The sequence below is a fragment of the Eucalyptus grandis genome, chromosome 1 (assembly GCF_016545825.1).
Source record: "Eucalyptus grandis isolate ANBG69807.140 chromosome 1, ASM1654582v1, whole genome shotgun sequence".
In the NCBI taxonomy this organism is placed as follows: Eukaryota; Viridiplantae; Streptophyta; class Magnoliopsida; order Myrtales; family Myrtaceae; genus Eucalyptus; species Eucalyptus grandis.
In genome coordinates, this window is record NC_052612.1 from 36,012,877 (window position 1) to 36,029,999 (window position 17,123).

General features: G+C 38.7%; 1 pseudogene; it reads left to right on the forward strand.

Annotated features, from left to right (window-relative positions):
- Positions 1 to 689: 689 nt before the first annotated feature.
- On the forward strand, positions 690 to 17,123 carry LOC104456632 (annotated as a pseudogene).

The following is a 17,123-nucleotide window of genomic DNA, read 5'->3' on the forward strand; positions in this document are numbered from 1 at the left end:
AACAAGTCGGTTCAGCATCTGTGTGGAATGAGGGCATTTTGTTGAAGATACTAACCTCAAGATTAGCTTAGACAAGAGTAGGAATATCAAGAAAATTGGACCAAGCATCGTGAAAATAAAATCTTGTTGGTTCAGCTTTCCAATGTATGAATGACTTTGACACTTGGTTTCTTCCTTTGTTGTTGAATAGAGCAGTTAAAACTGTGTTCTTGCTTTACCAATGTCCAGTCCGCCTATGTTTCAAGTCTAGCTTGATCACTCAACATACGATCTTGAGTTGGAGTGCTCACTGCTCAGATTCATTGCATGTTATTTAGTTGGACCAGTAGCGTCTTCTTCACTCTAGGGTATGCCCGTACTCGTCCATTGGTCTTGGCATTCGAACTTATATAAGACCTATTGTATGATGCCGGCCTAAATGCTTCTATCTGCGTATTCCATGAAAATGCCCTGGTCTCAGTAAGTTTCCACATATTACTCTGCGCGTTTTTTGACGACTTCTTTGAGATCTCTTACCTCACCCTCACTCCAAGCACACCATATATATACTTCCCCTGTGAATTATGTTTCTAAACCTGTCCGCTCGAACCTTGTTTGGTACAGCCATGGATAGCAACAACGGTAGTCCATGATCGTTCACACGCCCAATTTTCTTGCTTTGCTTATCTCTCTGCACCACCCACCTCTGTCTTGGCTCCAACACCATCTCCACCAACCAGTCCCTCTCCGGCAACCAAACCTTAATCTCCTCTGGCGGCAACTTCAAGCTCGGCTTCTTCACACCAGGTAACTCCTCGTACTCCTACATAGGCATCTGGTACAACAGAATCAGCGTGCAAACGGTCGTCTGGGTCTCCAACAGAGACAACCCCGACAGGTACTCCACTGGACTTAAGATCTCGGGTGGCAATCTTGTATTGGTCAACGACTCTGAAGTCCCCGTTTGGTCCACAAATCTGACTCCTTCATCTGGGTCGAGCTCTATGGTGGCGGTTCTTGGGGATGATGGCAACTTCGCTCTCAAAGACGGGCTGAATTCTTCCGTGACTCTGTGGCGAGCTTCGATCACCTGATGCACACGTGGCTTCGGGGTGCGAAAATGGGAATCGACAAGCGCACGAGCACGAGTCAGCTATTGACATCATAGAAGAACGCCGAGGATCCTTTGACAGGTTTGTTCTCTTTCCAGCTCGAGCCATCTAGTGAGTACTACATATGGTGGAATAGGAATGAGCATTACTGGACCACTGGGGTGTGTGACGAAAATTTTCTCTTTGGTCCCTGAAATGAGATTGAACTATATTTACGATTTCAAAGTTGTGGACAACGAGAACGAGAGCTACTTCACCTAAGTGTACACCAATGCCAACACCATATCAAGGTTTGTGAGGGATCTTTCTGGGCAGAACAAGATGGTGTCCTGGTTGCCTTCTTCACTAGCGTGGAACTTGTTCTGGTCTCTGAGATAGCTAGTATAATCACTTAGAGGGGGGTGAATAGGTGCACAAACAAATTTTCGAGATACGGAAGCGATTTTAGGCAATCGATAGAAAAGAAAATACGATCAAAGTAAAGTAAAGGTTAGGGAAGAGAGAAATGAACACAAGATTTATAGTGGTTCGGCTTATTCCAAGCCTACGTCCACTCTTCCGCACTGACAGCCCACCGGCTAGATTTCACTATGAATAAAAGAGAAATTACAGCACCGCTTTTCCTTGATTCCACAGTGTAGATGTTCTACCACACTTCCTCAAGGTTTCTCACGAATATAGACTCTTTTTTGTTTACACGATTTTGCTCAACAAATGAATTGACTAGGAACAAGGAGCTTCAGACTTTGGAATTCTTCTATCGTGCACACTTTCGAACAACTAGAACGTATTCCTTATATACTCCTTCATGCCATCATACCCGTTGGCACTTACCAAAGGAATTCCTCCAATCTACCCGTTGGACAGAATCAATTAGGAAGATCATTCGAGCTATTAAAGGAACATGTCGATAGCCCATCAATCATGTTCGCCCATACAATCAGGATCTCGGTTTCCATAAGTAGAACCTTCCAAGTATACTTCGTCAATCATCGGATCCTTAATCTTCGAATCAATTATGATCAAATAAAGAATTCCGTTATGTTATATCCAGCCAAGAGATCTTTTCCAGTCGATAAGGCCTCATCCTTAATGAAACATCAAGTTCTGGATAGCCTTTCTACAACGGATTAGAAACTGTCAATGAAGATAGACTTTGAGTCTTGAGTCTGGCTGTCCGGAGGTCTTCAGACTTTAAATAGCAGAGTCTGCAAGCCTTCAGACTAGACTGATGGAAACGTTTTGTCAACTTCAAAACACTTCAAGAGGAATTTCTCCAACAATCTCCCCCTTTTTGATGGTGACAAAACTTTCCTGCAGATTTGGAAAACTTTGACCTGCAAAACATTTCTCAAACACATATGCATATCTTATAGATAAATGGCTAAATGAATAATACTAGAATCTGCAACCACAGAAAATAGGTTAGTCTAGTATGCAATAAAGCCATCCATAAGACATCAATAGTAGTTAATAATAATCAGTCAAATCCAAATCCCAGATTTAGTCCACATCCAGACACAAGTCAAGTCAAAACAAACCACAAACCAAACAAGCCAAAAGTTCGACAAATTTAAGTTCAAATTTAAGTTCAAAGTTTTTCAAGTCTCGCAACTCTCCCCCTTTTTGTCAGCATAAAAAAAATTGAGATGAAAATGAAGTCAAGGATTCTTGGGAACACGAACAAGCTGGAAATCTCCCATCGACTGAACGATGCCTTCTAGCCTTTTAAAGTCTTCCTTCAGCTGAGCAACATCCTCACCCTTAGCATTAGCCTGAATCTAAAGAGAAAGGGCTTGGATTTGATCATTTAATGAACCCGAAGAGACTTGTCCTGCATTCTGCAAGTTCTGAACTTCACATCCCAATGCATATATCTGACATTGCATCTCCAAGAGAATATCCATCACTGCGAAAGTCTCGCTGAATTTTCGGTTTGCGTCGGCATTAGCACGATCTCGATGGAGTAAATGCGGATGATGGTAGATCAGCATAATCACGCAGATTTGGCGAAGAAACCTCATGACCTTCCTCGGGGGCGAGAGGCAAAACTTCCTCGGATCTCAGGGGATCGATTGACTCCCTCACTTTGGTTGCAGGATTTGAGGTCATTCCTCTTTCTCTTGGTCTCCCCCTGTGTCCATGCCTTCTGGTGGAGAGTGCTCCTCATGTTCTCATTCTTCTTGATCTCTTTTATCTTCTTCTTCTTTTTCAACTCTCTCTTGCTCAGCATCTCTTTCTTCTTCTTCTCCTCTTTCCTCCGTTTCTTTTTCCTCTGCTTCTTTCTCTGCTCTTTCTTCTGTCTGCTGTTCTGACTCTTTCTTTGGAACGGATCGACTGAGATTCTTCAAAGCAGAAATAGTGATGTTTTCCTCATCATCTTCATCCTCAACGAGGAGAGCTCTTCTTCTCTTAGATGGAGCATCCATGGGCTCCTTCCCTTTCCTTTTTCTTGCAGAAGAGAATTGATGAGATTTGACTGGAGTCTTCTCCTTAAATTTCTCCAATGCCTTGCTTAGTTCCTTCAGATGCATCTTGGTCACCATTTTCAGTCCTACCACCATATGATCGCACGATCAAGCACAAAGAATTTGCGGAGGCTGAATGTTCAGATGTCTGAATAACTTTGTCACAAGACCTGGATAAGGAAGTTGTCCTATGTCCTTCATCATAGCTCTATACATGTGGAACATAATAGTGTGAGGAAGAGAAAACATTTTCCCAGTGATGATAGCATACATTAGCTTTGCCTCTGAACTTGAGACATCAGTCTTGGAAGTTGATTTCGGTCTGAGGCAATTTATTACAATTTTGTGCAGCAAGATGTTAAATGCACTCATCCTTGAATAGGAAATCTTTCCCTCTGTTCTCTGTCCTTAACCGGTTCGAGTAGTACGAGCAATAGAAACTTTGATCCGTTGATATCTTCCTCTCTCAACTCCTAACACATCGCCAAGCATATCCATATCCACAACAAAGTCTTGATCTTTGACACTGAAGGAGAATCTATTCGCATCCAAGAAACTAAGATTTGAATAGAAATATGCAGTTAGTTGAGGATAGGCCTCTGTGGAGTCAGAGTAGAATTTCTCAAGTTGAAGATGACCTAATTTTTCCCTCAAGTTCACATTTACAGCATCCAGAAAGTCAAAATCCACACTCCTAGGGTTTATCACCTCACGCTTCAGCAATTTTGAGTATAGATCCATCTGTTCCTTTGATATAAACAAATCTCCCATTTTTCCTCGATTTTCCGCCGCAATTCCCATTCTTGGCTGAAATTCGCTGTATAATTTGTCATCATCATTTCCATCCATTGGATTAACTCCCCAATCACGAGGGTCACTTGGGATATTCGCAAGGGATTCTTCTGCCACACCTTTACGAGCAATTCCCAAACTTTTCATTTTTTGCAAAAAGACATATTCATTTCCATATCCTTTGTCCTTAAGAAAATCATCCACATAGTTCAATGGAGTACCATTCCCTTTTAAAGCACGATACAACTTATAAATAAAAGAGGGCCTTTAAACTCTTACACGGTCTGCATCCTCAATGATTTCTTCATTTTGATGATGATCAACATCTTAAGGACTAGATGGAGGAGAATGACGCTGCTGAGAATGTTGTGGGCTCTGCTGCTGATTTGGAGACACTTCTTCTTCAGTGAGATCGAAGTGCGTAGGCCCCTCACTCATTCGTCGTGGTCCCCTGCTTGCGATCCTCGATGACTTTCTTGAAAACGACATCTTTCTTAGTCTTTGAGAGATTCCTTGCTTGACTTTCCCAAGAAAGATGACAACTTTTTCGAAGATTAAACAAGAGAAGAAAACAGGAATGGAAGATTGGTGCTTTTTAGGGTTTTGGAGTTAAGCGAGGAGAAAACAACTATATATAAGACAGTCGTAAGGAGAGGATACCAATTGTCGTAATGGTAAGTGAAAAGATGCCTTTTTAAAAAAAATAACTGCCTTTTTCGAAAAATGGTCACATCAAAATAACTTCTTTTTATAAAAGAAATGATGCAATAATTTCGTCAATTAAAGATAGCGATTGAGATAACATACCCTTTTTCATTTTGAACCTTTTTAGCAAACTTTTCAAAGTAAGAGAATGTTTCAGACTTACTTGCCAAGAAATATACCCAAGTAAATCGTGAGTAATCATCCACAATTACCAGGCAGTATTTCTTACCTCCAATGCTTTACGTTCTGGTTGGTCCAAAAAGATCCATATGCAGAAGCTGCAGTATACGGTTAGTGGAAACTTGATTTATTGGCTTAAAGAAATTTCTTACCTGTTTTCCCAATATACATGGTGTACATAGATCAGACTTTTGATACGATAAATTAGGTAGACTACGAACAAGCTTCTTTGCTGAGATTTTGGCTATTTGCTTCATATTGACGTGCCCAAGCTTTCTGTGCCATAAGTTTGCTTCGTCTTGGATTGAGATTAGACATTGTGATTCATCTGGTTTCACATCCAAGAGGTAGATATTTCCATGTCTTCGACCCATGAATGACTCGAGTAGAATCTTTACTAATTCAGAACATATTCCTTCTTGAAAGTTGATTTTGAAACCAAAAGTATCACATAGCCTGACTAATACCGAGCAAATTGTAATTGAGCCCTTCCACTAAGGAAACATTGTTGATTTTGAGATTTCCAATCTTTACAGTTCCAAATCCCACAATTTTTCCTTTGCTGTTTCCTCCAAAAGAAACTTTTCCACCAATTACTCGAACAAGCTTTATGAAGAAATTTGAGTCTCCTGTCATGTGTCTTGAGCATCCACTATCCAGATACCACTTTACCTTTTTTCTTGATAGTGGCCTGCATTACAAAAGAAACTCAAGCCTTCTTTGGTACCCATATTTTCTTGGGTCCATTGGTGTTAGTATGATATGCGGTTTTTGCCTATACATTTTTAACAGGTTTCCAAATCATAGGACATTCTTTTTCAAAATGATCTGCACTATTGCACTTTGAGCATCTGAGAGCATTGCGACCTACTAGTTTTACAAAGATTCTTTTAAAATGATTTTTGTAAGCATCTCTTGTGGGTCTTTGTTTGATTCTTTCCTTCACCTTAGGAAAATCAATTAAAGGAATGGTTTCATCAGTCATTCCCAAACCAGATTTATTAAAATAAGGTCTTTGAACAAAAAGAATTTTTTCTAGTTTCTCAGATCCTATAGAAAATCTTTTGGAAATATTTGAGATATCTCTTTTCAAGAATGCATTTTCTTTTAACAAATTATCTTCACTTTCTTTAAGAGAAGAAACATTCTTGTCTAAACTTTTCACTTTTTCTTTCAAAATATTTTCCTGTTGTTTTAGAGCAGAATTTTCTTTCTTGAGTTCGAAAATCCTTTTAAGAGAAGTCTTAAGACCTGAAACACAATTCATCAATATACTTTGAAACCTTAATAGGGATTTTGAAGTTACTTACCTCAAATTCGCTTTCGAGTCCGAATCGTCTCGGAATTTGAATCTGAATCCGATTGTGCCATCAGACATATATTGGCATAATCATCATCACTTTCTTCACACTCTGTATCACTCCATGTTTCAGCTTTAAGAGTTTTTCGGTACTTTTCAATTTTTCCTTTCTTCTTCCTCAGAAGAGGACAGTTGGGTCTGACGTGTCCCTTTTTCTTACATTCAAAGCAGACTACATCTTTGTTTGATTCATCATCTTCAAAGACTTAGTCATTTGCTTTTGAAAACTTTGTTTCTTTGGATTGAATCTTCTTCATTTTCTGTTCAGCTTTATGAATCTTCTTATCATGAGAGCAAGTTCCTCATCATCCATATCGTCTTGTAACTGTAACATCGGAATCATCATTAGATTTTAATGCAATGGATTTCTTACCTTTAGGGTCTTCGTCTTCATTGATTCGTTCCACTTCATAAGACTGAAGAGTCCCAACCAACTCATCAACAGATAGAGGCATGATTCTTTGGGTCTCTCTGATTGAGGTCTTTATGTGATTCCAATCCTTGGAAAGTCCACGTAGTAGCTTGTTTACTTTCATGGGATCAGAAATTGGTTGACCTTGATTTTCAAGACCATTCACAATTTCAGTAAAGCGACTGAACATATCCGTTATAGATTCTCCTGGTTTCATTTTGAAGGCTTCATATTGACCGAGGAGAATGTTGATTCTGGTCTCTTTCACTCGATCGCTTCCTTCATAGGTAATATGTAATTTATCCCATACTTCTTTAGCTGTAACACAAGAAGATATTCTATTATATTCAGTAGGGGATAAAACACAATATAAAAAATAAATTGCTTTTACATCAAGAGCTTGTCTCTTGATTTTCTCTTCCTGAGTCATTTCGCTAGACTCAACAGCATCTTTTCCTCTTTCTGAGACAGATGCAGCTTTAGGAATGATTCCTTTTTCTACAACGTCCCATTCCAAAGGATCCTTTGATCTTAGGAATGCTTTCATCTTGTTTTTCCATATGTTGTAATCCTTTCCATCAAAGTAAGGTGGTCTAGTATTGCTTTGCCCTTCTACCAGCCCTGGAGCCAACATACTAGCCATGGATCTTTAACTCTGAAGTAAAACACTTCAAACAAAGTGAGTACACAGGCTCTGATACCAATTAAGATAGCTAGGAGAATCACCTAGAGGGGGGTGAATAGGTGCACAAACAAATTTTCGAGATACGGAAGCGATTTTAGGCAATCGATAGAAAAGAAAATACGATCAAAGTAAAGTAAAGGTTAGGGAAGAGAGAAATGAACACAAGATTTATAGTGGTTTGGCTTATTCCAAGCCTACGTCTACTCTTCCGCATTGACAGCCCAACGGCTGGATTTCACTATGAACAAAAGAGAAGTTACAGCACCGCTTTTCCTTGATTCCACAGTGTAGATGTTCTACCACACTTTCTCAAGGTTTCTCACGAATATAGACTCTCTTTTGTTTACACGATTTTGCTCATCAAATGAATTGACTAGGAACAAGGAGCTTTAGACTTTGGAATTCTTCTATCGTGCACACTTTCGAACAACTAGAACGTCTTCCTTATATACTCCTTCATGCCATCATACCCGTTGGCACTTACCAAAGGAATTCCTCCAATCTACCCGTTGGACAGAATCAATTAGGAAGATCATTCGAGCTATTAAAGGAACATGTCGATAGCCCATCAATCTTGTTCACCCATACAATCAGGATCTCGGTTTCCATAAGTAGAACCTTCCAAGTATACTTCGCCAATCATCGGATCCTTAATCTTCGAATCAATTATGATCAAATAAAGAATTCCGTTATGTTATATCCAGCCAAGAGATCTTCTCCAGTCGATAAGGCCTCATCCTTAATGAAACATCCAGTTCTGGATAGCCTTTCTACAACAGATTAGAAACTGTCAATGAGGATAGACTTTGAGTCTTGAGTCTGGCTGTCCGGAGGTCTTCAAACTTTAAATAGCAGAGTTTGCAAGCCTTCAGACTAGACTGATGGAAACGTTTTGTCAACTTCAAAACACTTCAAGAGGAATTTCTCCAACAGTCTCAGCCCCAGCAACAATGCGAGGTGTACAGACTTTGCGGGCCTTTTGGTGTTTGTAGCGAGGGTACTGACAATTTCTGCAGCTTCTTGCCAGGGTTTAGCATAAGCTCTTTGAGTGATTGGTCTGGCAGCTGCAAGAGGGATTCGGACTTGAATTGTGCGGCAAATGCTTCAAATGCGGAGAAAGACCATTTCTTGCTAAGGTCGAAAATGAAATTGCCTGATGATCCCCAATCTTTAGTTGTCGGGAGCAATCGGGAATCTTTGAGCCTTCTTGTTTGAGCAATTGCTCTTGCACGGCTTATGCTTTCAAGGATAATGCCTGGTCAATTTGGATTGGAGATCTCTTCAATGCACAACAACTCGCACAAGGCGATACCACTGGAAGTAGCTCCTATCTCGGGCTTGTTGCCTCCACTGTTGAGGATCCAAGCAAGAAGAGCAATGTGAGTGCCGTGGTTGCTGGGTCTGTTAGCACCACGATAGCCATATTAGCCATTCTCTTGTTCGGCGTTTGGAGATGGAGGAGAAGGGCAATTGTAACTACAAAGACAGTGGAGGGTTCACGATAGCTTTTGCATACGGGGACTTGCCGGTAGCAACAAAGAATTTCTCGGAGAAGTTGGGTGGGGGCGGGTTCGGTTCAGATTTTAAAGGAACATTCCCGATTCAATTCACATAGTGGTCAAGAAGCTTGAAAGCATAAGCCAAGGAGAGAAGAAATTCCAAACAGAAGTAATCACAATCGGCACCATCCAGCATGTGAATCTTGTAAGAATTATTGTGACCCACATGATATGATTTATTATATGGTTTAATAATTATTGAAATGCTATAAAATAAATAATTATTGGTTACGAGAAGTTGCGACTTTAATAAACGAAATGGTATATTGCTTTGATGGAAGGCACATTTTCAATGAATGTATATATAGAGTCCGGTCCTCTCTCCACTCACAATAAACAACAATAACTGAAAAGGAATTTGGTATTCTCTCCTCCATCGATTGAATACATTAAGGAATAGTGGGTTAAGGGAGAGAAATTGGATTTCTTCATTTGGTTCGAGTTCTTTGGATTTATTACAATGATCATCATCAAGCATAACGCTATGGATAAAGGTATGTCTTCATCTAATTGTGAAAATCATGAAGATAAAAAAATCATTGTTTATTTTGAATTTCCGCATCAAGTATTATATGAATTATCTAACAGTTGGTATCAGAGAGTTTGGTTTATGATATCATGATTTTTCCGTTTAAAGAAATATTATAGTTTATGTTTGATGATTCGTTGAACGATCCTGTTCGTATTGTTTATTGTTGTTAAAATGTTTTCAGATGATTATGGATAAAGAAAATCCGAATGATGGAACGTTCTTCATGGACGAAAATGGCAAATAAAAGTTACTGTGCGCGAGTGGAAAAGGACGAAAATGGAAAAATTCGGAATTTTGAGGGCAAGTAAGAAACTCGCCGATTTCGGGGAAAATCCAGTCACCCACCGCTTGATTTCGGACTCACACCGTCGCACTACCATGAGGAACATTAGCCATGAGTTTTTCCAGTATATCGGTGTTCGCCGGAGGCTAATCGAGTGGCGGAAGCCGCGGTGGTGGACTTTTTGTGTTCTGAAAATTTTGGTTTGTTTTGGGGCCAATTTTTTGTCATTTTCTCCGAAACTTGGACCCATGTGGTCATGCCGACATGCTCTTCAAAACCCATTATTTATTTGTGTCTGGGATGGGCTACCGAAGAAGAAACGGCCGGCGAAACCGCGGCAGAACGGCGAAAAACGGCGAAGAATCGTGTCTGTGCACGAGGAAGAAGGCGTGTGGGCTCCACGCGCGCGCTGCGGTTGTAGGCGCGTGGGACCCACGCGTCACGCGCTGTCACGTGCGCACAAGCACTGCGCGCGTGGGATCCACGCGCGGGGCTTCCCCGCGGTTGCGGGCGCGTGCAACGCAAGCGCCACGCATTGGGCGCGCGCGTGCCCCGCACGCGCCCGCGGCGGATGAAGGCGCATGCTCGGCATGCGCCTGACGTCCCCGCGCGCCCTTTTTACGTTTTTGCCCCTATGTCATTTTTAAAATTTCCATTTTGTCCTTCTCGCAATTTATTTACTGTTCTGCCCTTGCTTAATTTATAATTACGATTCTGCCATTGCTGATTATTTACCATTTTGCCCCTGGATTATAATTTTATGATTTTGCCCTTATGGAATTATGATTTTACAATTTTACCCTTATGCTTTAATTACTGTTTTGTCCTTGTGTGCAATTTGGTAAATATTTGTATTTTACAATATTAAAAATCCATATTATGAATGGTTTATTAGTCACCAAAGTGGCCGAACCTTGAAGTCTTTTGATATTTTGATATTGTAAATTATTTTATTCAATTACCCATGATTAATTGATGCTATATATGAAATTGATATGTTTTATATTATTATTATTGGAGTTATGGGTATATTGAAGTTCATTTATTATAAGAACTTAGTGATTAACCCAAAGGTTAATTATTTTCTTATAATTCATGAACATGATGGTTGATAATTAATGTGACTTGTTAAATTTGTTTATATATCCAAAGATAACAAATAAATTTTAATAAGATATATTTACAATTATCAAATAAAAGTTATTAGCATCATTATGGTATATATATCCTTGTTTATCATAGGATCGCCCAAAGGAGAACTATGATGTACATGTGTCGTTTAGTTTGAATCTGATTATGTGATATTCTCAAAGCATTAATGTATGAGTATTTTCTTGCACATTTGCAGTATCTGTACCTATTTCACTCCATTCGCACGCCTCATCTGTTCCTTTATTCAATGGGATAAATTTTCCTAATTGGAGTGAACAAGTCTAGTTTCACTTAGGTGTCCTGGATCTTGATTTAGCACTTCAAGCTGAGAAACCAGCTGCTATTACTGATGAAAGTAGCAATGATAAAAAGTCTTTCCATAAAGCTTGGGAAAGATCGAACAGACTGAACTTAATGTTCATGCGAATGACAGTTGCAAACAACTTAAAGACTTCTCTTCCCAAGACTAACAATGCTAAGGAATTCATGAAGTTTGTGGAAGAGCGTTCTCAAACTGCTGATAAGTCACTTGCTGGTACATTGATGAGCACACTAACCACCATGAAATATGATGGTTCGCGTACCATGCATGAGCATATACTTGAGATGACGAATTTAGCAGCAAAGTTAAAGACTTTGGGAATGAACGTGGATTAGTACTTTTTAGTACAATTTATACTTAATTCCTTGCCTCATGAGCAATATGGGCCATTTCAAATGAATTACAACACTATAAAGGATAAGTGGAATGTAAATGAATTGGCCAGTATGCTAGTTCAAGAGGAAACAAGGATAAAAAATCAAAAGGCTCATTCTATTCATCTCTCAAGTCATCAAGAAGTTCGAAAGAATTTCAAGAGGAAAGGTGGAAGGAGCAAGAAGAAAGGACTACACGTCCTGAATGACTCTTTAAAGGCTTCTCAAATCCACAAGAAGGAACACAATCTTATTAAGTGTCATTTTTGCAACAAAATTGGACACTTGAAGAAAGATTGTCGAAATGTAAGGCTTGGTTCGAAAAGAAAGGTAAGCCTTGTGCTTTAGTATGTTTTGAATCAAACTTTACTGAAGTTCCTCATAATACTTGGTGGATTAATTCTGGTGCCACCACTCATGTGTCAAATACAATGTAGGGATTTCTTACGATCCAAACTATAAAGCCAAATGAAAGTTATGTGATTACGGGGAACAGAAACAAAGCTCCAGTTGAAGGCATTGGCACTTATCGTTTGATCTTAGATACTTGGGCATTATTTAGATTTGTTTGAACCCTTTATGTACCTACATTTTCTCGCAATTTAGTTTCTTTGCCAAGACTTGATGTGGCGGGATTTTATTGTAAGTTTGGATATGAATCTTTCAGTCTATTTAAGAGTGATAATCTTATTGGAACTGGAACTTTATGTGATGGTCTCTACAAATTTAGACTTAATAATACTTTTGTTGAGATATTAATGATCTTGCATCATAATGTTGGCACTAAACGAAGTTTGGTGAATGAAAATTCTGCTTACTTGTGGCATAAACGTTTGGGTCATATATCCAAAGAAAGGATGCAAAGATTAGTGAAGAATGAAATTCTTCCAAATTTGGATTTTACTGACCTTGGAGTGTGTACTGATTGTATTAAAGGTAAACAAACAAAACACACTAAGAAAGGTGCCACAAGAAGCACAGAGCTTCTTGAAATTATACATACTAACATATGTGGTCATTTTGATGTTCCATCTTTTGGTAAGGAAAGCTATTTCATAACCTTTATTGATGATTTTTCACGTTATGATTACATTTGTCTATTGCATGATAAGTCTCAATCAGTGAATGCACTTGAAGTGTATATTAAAGAGGTTGAGAGACAATTAGATAGAAATGTGAAAATAGTAAGATCGGATAGAGGCGGTGAATATTATGGAAAGTATGATGAATCGGGACAATGTCCAGGTCCATTTGCTAAATTCCTTGAAAGACATGGCATTTGTGCTTAATACACAATGCCAGGTACACCACAACAAAATTGTGTAGCAGAAAGGCGTAACAGTACTTTAATGGAAATGGTTAGGAGTATGATGAGTCATTCATCTTTACCCTTGTCTTTGTGGAGGTATGCTTTAAAGACTTCTATGTACTTATTAAATAGGGTTCCCAGTAAAGCAGTTCCAAAGACTCCATTTGAACTGTGGACGGGAAGGAAACCTAATTTACGACACCTGCATGTTTGGGGTTGTCAAGCAGAAGTAAGAATTTATAATCCACATGAAAGAAAATTGGATTCAAGAACGACCGGTGGTTATTTCATTGGTTATGCAGAGAAATTCAAAGGGTATAAATTTTATTATCCTAATCATAGTACAAGAATTGTTGAATCTGGAAATGTTAGGTTCATTGAGAATAGTGACATCAATGGGAGTGAAAGAATGCGTGATGCTTGCATTCAAGAAGTAAGGGTAGAAGTTCATATGCCTAAAGCTTATAAAGTTGTTGTTCCTGATATTGTAGTACAATCTAACAATAATCAAGAACAACAAATTAATGAACAAACACTCGATAATGGAGATGTCAATAATGAACCTCCAATAGCCGAGTCACAAGAAATAGCATTAAGGAGATCTCAAAGAGAAAGGAGGTCAGCTATTTCTGATGACTATATGGTTTATCTACAAGAGTCAGAAATTGACTTAGGAATTGGAAATGATCCAGATTCATTTTCCCAAGCCATGGAATGTGAAGATTCTAATGAATGGTTTAATACCATGGAAGAAGAGTTAAAATCCATGCATCAAAATCAAGTTTGGGATATTGTTGAATTGCCTAAAGGATGTAAGAAGGTCGGGTGTAAATGGGTTTTTAAGACCAAGCGTGACTCAAAAGGCAATATTGAACGACATAAAGCCAAACTTGTTGCAAAGGGTTTTACTCAGAAAGAAGGCATTGACTATAAAGAGACATTTTCACCAGTCTCTAAGAAGGACTCACTTAGAATTATTATGGCTTTGGTAGCTCATTATGACTTGGAGTTACACAAAATGGATGTAAAAACCGTCTTTCTTAATGGGAATTTAGAAGAAGAGATTTATATGGACCAACCCAAAGGCTTTTCAGTTAAAGGAAAGGAACACATGGTATGTAAATTAAAGAAGTCAATATATGGACTTAAACAAACTTCCCAACAATGGTATCTTAAGTTTAATGATACCATAACTTCATTTGGATTTAAGGAAAACACCGTTGATCGGTGTATATATATGAAGATTAGTGGGAGCAAGTTTATTTTTCTAGTTCTGTATGTTGATGATAATTTTGCTTGCTGCTAATGATCTTGGTTTGTTACATGAAACCAAGAAATTTCTCTCTAAAAATTTTGAAATGAAGGATATGGGAAAGGCAACATATGTGATAGGAATAGAAATATTCCGTGATAGATCACGAGGATTATTAGGATTGTCTCATAAAGCCTACATTGAGAAAATTCTAGAGAGATTTAATATGAGTAAATGTTCAGCAGGAATAGTTCCAATTCAGAAAGGTGATAAATTTAGCCTTATGCAATGTCCGAAAAGTGAATTGGAACGAGAACAAATTAATAATATTCCTTATGCATCTGTTGTGGGGAGCTTAATGTATGCACAAACTTGCACCAGACCAGACATCAGTTTTGCTGTCGGAATGCTGGGCAGGTATCAAAGTAATCCTGGAATGAATCATTGGAAAGCTGCAAAGAAAGTTCTTGGATACTTGCAAGGAACGGAGAATCATATGCTCACTTATAAAAGATCTGATCATCTCGAGGTGATTGGATATTCATATTCAGATTTAACCGGATGTGTCGATACAAGAAAATCAACATTTGGTTACTTGTTTCTTCTAGCTAGAGGGGCAATTTCATGGAAGAGTGCGAAGCAGTCAGTTATTGCTACATCCACTATGGAAGCTGAATTTGTGGCATGCTTTGAGGCCACAATTCATGGATTATGGCTGCAGAATTTTATTTAAGGGCTTGTGATTGTCGACAGTATTGCCAAGCCGCTAAAAATTTATTGTGATAACTCTGCAGCAGTTTTCTTCTCTAAGAATGATAAGTATTCTAAGGGTGCTAAGCATATCGAGATCAAATACTTGTCTATCAAAGAAGAAGTTCAGAAACAAAGAGTGTCAATTGAGCACATTAGCACTAATCTTATGATAGCAAATCCCTTAACAAAAGGACTGCCGCCCAAAACATTTAATGAGCATGTTGAAAAGATGGGCGTTATTGGACGTCATTAATGTTTGTATTATGATTGAATTGAGTTTATGTATTTGACACTTTGAGCTCACTTACGTGTTTATGATATTTCCTGTTTTTTATTTAGTATACAATATGGAAATAGATGAATGTTAAACAGGATAGTTTCTAAAGAAACATTATGGTTGGACTATTACTGTACTTCTCATTTATGGATCATGTTAAGTAAAGTGCTATAGTTGTAGTACATAGAAGGGACTATGTCGATTAATGACATACAACCGCTATGACTCGCATTAGTTTTCTTTACTTAATTCTGATTATTATGTGATTGCCAATTTAATGAAATTTTATAGCATAATCTTATTGTGCACATTATAGTCTTTATTAAACCATGAAAGGAGAATCATATGGGCCAAGTGGGAGAATGTAAGAATTATTGTGACCCACATGATATGATTTATTATATGGTTTAATAATTATTGAAATGCTATAAAATAAATAATTATTGGTTACGAGAAGTTGCGACTTTAATAAACGAAAGGGTATATTGCTCTGATGGAAGGCACCTTTTCAATGAACGTATAAATAGAGTCCGATCCTCTCTCAACCCACAATAAACAACAATAATTGAAAAGGAATTTGGTATTCTCTCTTCTATCGATTGAATACATTAAGGAATAGTGGGTTAAGGGAGAGAAATTGGATTTCTTCATTTGGTTCGAGTTCTTTGGATTTGCTACAACAATCATCATCAAGCATAGCGCTATGGATAAAGGTATGTCTTCATCTAATTGTGAAAATCATGAAGATCAAAAGATCATTGTTTATTTTGAATTTCCGCATCAAGTATTACATGAATTGTCTAACAAATCTTGTCAGGCTTCGTGGGTTCTGCTCTGAAGGTTACACAAGGCTGTTGGTCTACGATTTCATGCCAAATGGTTCTTTAGACTATCATGTCTTTCATAGAAAGGACTTGAAGACCTTGGATTGGAAAACGAGGTACCAAATTGCTTTGGGAACGGCTCGAGGTCTGGCTTATCTCCATGAAAAGTGCAGAGACTGCATCATACATTGTGACATCAAGCCAGAGAACATCCTTCTAGATGCTGATGTATGTCCAAAAGTGGCAGATTTTGGCATGGCAAAGCTTGTTGGCCGAGATTTCAGCAGGGTGTTGACAACCATGAGAGGCACAAGAGGGCATCTTGCGCCAGAGTGGATCTCTGGAGTGGCCATAACAGTAAAATCTGATGTTTATAGCTATGGGATGATGCTTTTTGAGTTTGTGTTGGGAAGGAGGAAATTAGAGCTATCGGAAAATGGGGCCATCAAGTTCTTCCCAACATGGGCTGCTAGTAAATTAGCCGAAGGAGGTGACCTGCTTAATCTTTTGGACCCAAACTTGACGGCAAATGCCAATACTGAAGAGCTAACTAGGATTAGCAGAGTTGCTTGTCGGTGTGTCCAAGATGGGGAAACTCACAGGCCATCGATGGGGCAGGTTCTTCAAATACTCGAGGGGGTGTTGGATGTGATCCTGCCTAGGATACCGAGTCCTTCAACTGTTTCTTAGTAATCAGGAGCATGTAGTTTTTTTCACTGAGTCGTCATCGTCGAACCAGAGTTCCCAGATGAGGAGTAACAACCTAAAATGCTTCCTTGCAGAAGCAAAATAG